The following is a 6,937-nucleotide window of genomic DNA, read 5'->3' on the forward strand; positions in this document are numbered from 1 at the left end:
TGCAGAGCACAGGCTCCGGATGCGCAGGCTCAGCCACCATGCCTCACGGGCCCAGCCGCTCCGCGGCATGTGGGATCTTCCCGATCCGGGGCACGAACCCGTGTCCCCTGCATTGGCAGGCGGACTCTCAACCACTGCGCCACCAGGGAAGCCCGAGAGCAGAGGTTCTTAACTGGGGGTCCGAGTCCAGCTCAAAGTGTTTGCAAAATAGAGTGTGCGCGGGCACACGTGGACGCTTTGGTGGGTTCCAAGTGCGACCATCATCCAACAATAGGAATCTTGCTCCTGGAGGACAGTGCAGGGGGCATAGGAAGGACATCCTCTGGTCCCTTAGACACCTCAGCTCCTACGGTGGGGGTCTGCAGCGACAAGCATTCCCCCCAGATGTGCTTCTGAATCCAGCTGAACCTCAGGGGATGAACGTGGTCCAAGAGGTGTTTGGCCAGGTCCATCCCCCAGCTGTGGCTGAGACAGCTTGGGAGAGTTGGGGGGAACCTGGGCTAAATCTGGGAGAAACTGGTTTGAAAACCCTTTGGGACTGAAGAGGCAGAGGGCAATGGAAAGGGTGTCCCCCCAGCAGCCCAATTGGGTAGGCCTCAGTAGCTCTCTCCTGAGCTACCAGAGACCCACCCACAGGCCCCCTCTTCCCTCCTCTTTTCCCTCTCGGTGGGGTGCTTGGTTGCCAGGGCAACAGGGTCTGAGGCTCCACTCTCCCACCCCGCTTTGAGGCCAGCCAGGCCAAGGCAGGATAGGGGTTCCATGGAGGGGGCCCAGGGGTGCAGCTGTCCGCCGAAGCCTGGGTAGGGGTGGGGCATTGGGGGGGTGAGCACAGTCGCAGCTGGTGCCAGCCTCCAGCTGCACCTTATCTGTCCCTGGCAGTAGGAGCTCCGATGTGGCTGGAATGCTGAACAGCACCAAGGGGAGGGGGCTGGCAGATGGTGGCCTAGTCTGCCCTATGCCACCCCCCTCTTCCAGCTGAGTCCCAGAGTCTTTGCCTGGGGGAGAGAAGTGGGAATTCATTTCTGAACCCTGGAAGAGATGGAAGGGGAGGGCAGAGAATGGAAATCCTGGGGGTGGGTAGGCAGTGGGGATAGTATTCTCTCAGGAGAGGGTGGAATTGGGGGACAAGGGATAGGAGGACAAGAGCCCAGGGGACCCTGGAGTGGGGGCAATCTCCCAGAGGAGAGGTGGGCAAAGAAATCCCCCCAAGGTTCTGGAGGTGGACAGGAATCTTCTGGAGCACCTGGAGGAGGTGAGATGCTGATAGAAAAGAAGGGTGATCCTGAGACCCAGAAGTTGGAGGGAGAGGTCATCTTAAACAAGAAGAGCCAGGGGTGGCAGGTCCCAGGGAGAGCCAGGACTATAGCAGTGGGAGCATCCTTATCCCCAGGGCCGGCTCTGCCCCTTCAATGACACCCCTCATCACACCACCCCACAGCAGCTCAGACCTGGAGTCCCTGGGGAGGGCCCGACCTCACTACCTGGGTCTGTTCCCTCCAGCTAGGCAGGGAGTGGAGGGGCTGCTGAAGGGAAGGGCTGCCCACGCTGTTACACACAGAGAAGAAAGGAGGGTTTGGGGCTACGCCACCCAGAAGCCCGGTGGTCTTGTGTGGGGTTGTGGTGGGGTGTGGACAGGGGAGCATGCAGGGAGTGCAGAGGGATAGGAGAGGCTGGAGTGGAGAGGTTAGCTTGGGAAGAGGGGCACCCTGCCCTAGCCGCTCTTGGATACCTCCTCCAGCCTTACCCTTCCCTTCTCTCCCTCCCTCCCTCCCTCCCTCAGAAGTGCCTGAGGTTGGAAGGAGGAGACTGGAGTAGAGCCAGTTGCAAGAATCCAGGGGACCCTGCATTGGGGTCTCTCTCTCTCTCTCTCTCTCTCACACACACCCCCCTCCCTCAGGTGACTCAGTTTCCTCTCTCACCTCCTCCCTCTCCTCCCCCATCCCTTGCCATTTCTGACTCTGCCCCTCTCCCAGACTGCTGTCAGCTAAGAGGCTACTCTCAGTTAATTGATCTCCAGCTGTTGGCTAAAGTAATAGGGAGCTGATGTAAGTAAGCAGCTCTGGGGGCAGAGCTGGAAGTGGAGGGGTGGGGAGAGCGCTGCTTCGAAGCCTTGGGCTCTCTCCTGCGCCAGCCTGTGGAGAACTCCGTGGTAGGGCTGCCACTGCAGCCGGTGGGCATCCAGGAAGCAGAGGGGAGGCCTGCAGAGAGGTCTGAACGTTTCTGCTGTGGGTGGAGGTGCATTGGGAACATGCTTCAACTTTGTGGAAGGCAGTTTCAACTCCTGGGGGATGGTGAGGGAGACTGAATAGTAGGCACGAGGGGCTGGGGGTGGGAGTGTCGCGCTCCACTTGATTCCTTCCTGTCACCGACAGAGCCCCTTGGAAGTGCCAAGCCTCGTGCTGGGCACCAGGGGGCGGCGGTGAACAGGCGGAGCCTGTCCCTGCCCTCAGGGAGCTTCGAGCCACGCGCGGTACTCCCCGGAGGCTCAGAGTTCAGGGTGGTACTAAGGGAAGCCAAAGGGCTTCGGAGCAGAGAATCACGTGCCAGGGATGAGAGGACCCTCCACATCTAGGTGGGGTCCTTCCAATCTCCCCAGCCCAGCTCAGCTATTCAGAAACGCCAGTTCTGGGAATTCCCTGGCGGTCCAGTGGTTAGGACTCCACGCTCTCACTGCCGAGGACCCGGGTTCAATCCCTGGTTGGGGAACTAAGATCCCACAAGCCGTGCGGTGCAGCCTAAAAGAAAGAAAGAGAGAAACTTCAGGTCTACAGAATGTGTGGTGTCTCCCCCAGCCCAGCCTCTCCCAGCTGATGACCAGTCTAGTTCTCTCCAGCAAGGGTCATGGTCTTTGGCCAGGTTCCCGAGGCACAAGCCTTCCCTTACTGTATGTCTGTACCCTGTATGTCTGTACCCTCTGGCTGAGAACCTTCTGGTCAGAACTCTGGGGCGGGGATTCTGGGGGGCAAAGCAGGGAAGGAGACAGCTCGAAGGAGAATGGAGCCTGGTTTGGGTGGAAGATGCGTCTGGGACTCCTGGGTTCTATTTTGGGCATAGTTTCATCTGGCTCCATTTCTCAGCTTCTAGGCTCAATTTCCTGTGAGCAAAGGGGGCTGTAAATGGATTTTTAAATTATTCTTTGCCAAGGGGCAGCCTCTCCTTCAGCCTCTGGACCACTCTGGCTAAGCCTCCCGCTGGCCCATGTGTAGAATGGGTGTGCAGTACCGTTTCCCGGACACATGCATCAGACATCTTCCTTGTGGAAAATTTTAAAACAAACATGAAACTGCTGTGTAGTCACCTTGAGGGAAAGTTCCCTTAAGAAACTCTCAGGACAGAGACTCTCACTCCAGGCTCTCCAAGGCCACTCCTGAGGGAGAGGGAGGGCAAGTTGTGATTTTTCTAAGCTCCTATGAATTCTTGGAAAGAAAACCCTTTCCCACTCCTCTCATCTGCACCCGCTCGATGTGGCTGACAGTCCTGGAGGCCTGGGAGGTTGGGCTGTGTAGCTGAGTATCGAGTGTCTCTGATTGGTGTGTCGGCTCTTCGTGCCTGGCTGGGAACATCCCTCGGGGAGAGACTGCTGCAGTGGCCTTGACCATGGAGAGCAGCCAACTCAGGCTTCCTCACCACACACTGCACGTGTGCCCCAGGTGTGCAAGCCCACATGTGCACCTCCCTGTGCATGTCTGAGAGTGGGAGAATGCAGACGTGGACTAGGGTGTGACGTGGACAGGGATGGATGTGCACAGGGGCACACACAGCTCTCTTCATGTGTCTGCAGGAGAGAGCTCGTGTGCCCACGAACCTCTGGCCCCATGCAGAGCACACACCCGCCAAATTAATCTTCTCTTTCTGTCACGCTTCGCAGTTTACAAATTCCCTTTACTTTAGCTTCTGTGAGCCTCATAATTCTGGGAGGCCGGAAGATGTTAATATCTTCATTTGAAAGATGAGGAAACTGAGGCTCAGAGGTGTTACATGACTTGCCTGAGGCCACACAGCCAGTAAATGACAGAGTGGGTGCCTTGACCTCAGATCTTCTAAGCCCAGGTTCTTCGTGCGTAACCGTATAGGAGCAGGGATGTGTGGTGGAGGAGGGTGCCTGGCTCCCCAGCTGCGCATGCTCTGTAAAGAGGTGGTGTGATGAGGCAGGAAGGGAAAAGAAAAGGATGCAAAAGAGAAGAACCCCAGCCTCAGTTTGAGTACACCATCTTGTAATTTCTCTGCCTCTTCATTGCACCATTTAGCCAAGTCCCAACCTTAGATGGACCCACCACTGGCTTCCTCAGCCACACTATACCAGAGGAAGTCACATGGCTTGGAATCACACTGTGTTCATGATCAACAAGCCAGTGCTGCCCTGGCAACCCCACTGTGTTTTCCCGTCAACTTGCTCTCCCCAGTGATTACTGTAAATTTTTCTACGCCTCTCAAACCACCACCCTTCCTAGCCCCCCTCTCACCCTCAGCAGATGACCTCACCTCCCACTTTACAGAGAAGATAGAAGCCTCAGACAAGATCTCCCCGCTCCTCTGGGTACCTGCCCCCAGAGGGGAACATCCATCTTCTCTAGGCTGAAATCTCAACCTATTCTTACCATCTGATCTCCTTCTATCTTTATGGGAATTTTACCTTAACGATTCTGCCTCTCCCTCCTTTGTAGTCGGTCTTTCCCTCTCCAGTGGAACCTTCCGATTGACACTGAAACATGCTTAAGATTCTCCCATCTTAAAATGTATAGCTATAGGGACTTCCCTGGTGGCGCAGCAGTTAAGAACCCACCTGCCCTGCCGGCCTGGACCGACTGCGCAGAGGCACTTGGCCATGTGGAAATGCCTGATTTTGTTCCCTGCACGCAGAGGAGACACAGCTATTGAAATCTTACTGGGTAAATTCCCAGGTACTGTGAAGTTCATAGATAAGAATCAGCCCAAGTCAGCTTTAGGGGATTTACCGTGCCATTGAGAAGAAAAGACCGGGCTTCTAAAAAAAAAAAAGAACCCGCCGGCCAATGCAGGGGACACGGGTTCGAGCCCTGCTTCAGGAAGATCCCACATGCCACGGAGCAACTAAACCCGCGCGCCACAACTACTGAGCCTGTGCTCTAGAGCCCGCAAGCCACAACTACTGAAGCCCACGCGCCTAGAGCCCGTGCTCCGCAACAAGAGAAGCCACCGCAATGAGAAGCCCGCGCACGACAATAAAGAGTAGCCCCCGCTCACCGCAACTAGATAAAGCCCGCGCACAGCAACAAAGATCCAACGCAGCCAAAGATAAATAAATAAAATAAATAAATTTTAAAAAAATGTATAGCTATAATGACAGCTAATATTTATTGAGCACTTACTATGTACCAGGCTTTAGGTTAAGATAAAACCCAATAAACAAACGTCTCTCAACTCCACAGCCCCCTCCAGCTCCCACAGTATCTGTTTCTTTTCACAGACAAAATTCTTAAAACTGATGTATAGATTCCACTCTCTCCATTTTTTTCTCATCTCCTTCTCACTCTCTAATCCACTCGGGCTGCCTTCCTCCCCTGGCCCCAGCACTCCTCCAAAATGGTTCTCGCTAAGGCCTCTAGTGACCTCCACATTTCCAAAACCCACAACCATTTTTTATCCTTGATGTCTCAAAATCATTCAAAATGTTTGACCACCACCTCTGTTTTGCACTATTCTCTTTCCTAACAACGGTACTCTCCTGATTTTCCTCCTTTGTCTAGCCACTCCTGCCTCTGTGTCAGTTCATGCTCTTCCACTTGGCCATTAAATGTTGGCACTGCTCAAGTCTCAATCCCAAGCTTTCCTCTTCTCTTAAATTGTGGGGCTATGATTTAAGGGAACAGCTTGATGAATTTTTCATTAGTATATTTTTACATTGGTGTATCTTACAATGTAATATTTTACATATGACATCGGTATGTATTTACACTGGTATAAAATTGTAAAACATTTCTAGTGTCCTGGAAAGTTCCTTCAGGCCCTTTCCTAGTCAACACTACCCCACAAGAATTAACCACATTCAGGCTTCTGTCAGTAGAGATAAGTTTCACCGGTTCTTGAACTTCCTAGACTATATGTATCCTTCATGCAGTGTATACATGTCTGTGTCTGTCTTTTTTTGCTCATGACTATGTCTGTGAGATTCAGTCTCGTTTTATATAGCAGTAGTAAGTTCTTTTTCAACGCTGTGTAGTATTGCCTTGTGTAAATAGAGCACAATTTGTTTATCCATTCTACTCTTGCTAGACATTTGGGTTGTTACTAGTTTGGGGCCATTATAAATAAATCTACTATGAACATCCCTGTTCATGTCTTTGGGTTGCCATATGCACTCATTTCTCTTGGGTATATAACTAGGAGCTGTGGTTAAGTCGTAGGTTAGGATTCTGTTGAGCTTGGGTGGATACTGCCATATCAGGCCATTTTTCTTTCTATCTCTTCTAAAAAAACTTTATATTCTATTCCTGAGCAGTCTCATCTTCACTCGTGATTTCAATTACCATCTACACACCGACAACTGCCAAATGTATGTCTCAGCCCGGCTCTCTCCTCTTAGCGTCAGTTCAGTGGCCAATTTCCCACTTAACATCTCCACTTGGATCTCCCCAAGGCTCTAAGAAACCAGCATGTGCCAAACCAAATTCATCATCTTAGCTCCCAAACTAGTCCTGTACTTGTGTTCCTGATCTAGTGAGCCATTCACCCACTTATGCAAACTAGAAACCATCCCTGACACTCCATCTCCCTCGCCTCCCTTACCAGGTCTGCCAGTGTTGACTCCCAAACATCTCCACTCCATCCCCCTGTTCCAGGCCACCCCACTGCTCCATGTCTCACTAGACCGCTGCAGTGGCTTCCTAACAGGACTTCTAGAATCCCTCGGGCTCCTCCAGAGTGGTCTCTTCAAAACACTGCTCTGATCACTTGAAAT

This window comes from Physeter macrocephalus, chromosome 6 (genome assembly GCF_002837175.3).
Source record: "Physeter macrocephalus isolate SW-GA chromosome 6, ASM283717v5, whole genome shotgun sequence".
Classification (NCBI taxonomy): Eukaryota; Metazoa; Chordata; class Mammalia; order Artiodactyla; family Physeteridae; genus Physeter; species Physeter macrocephalus.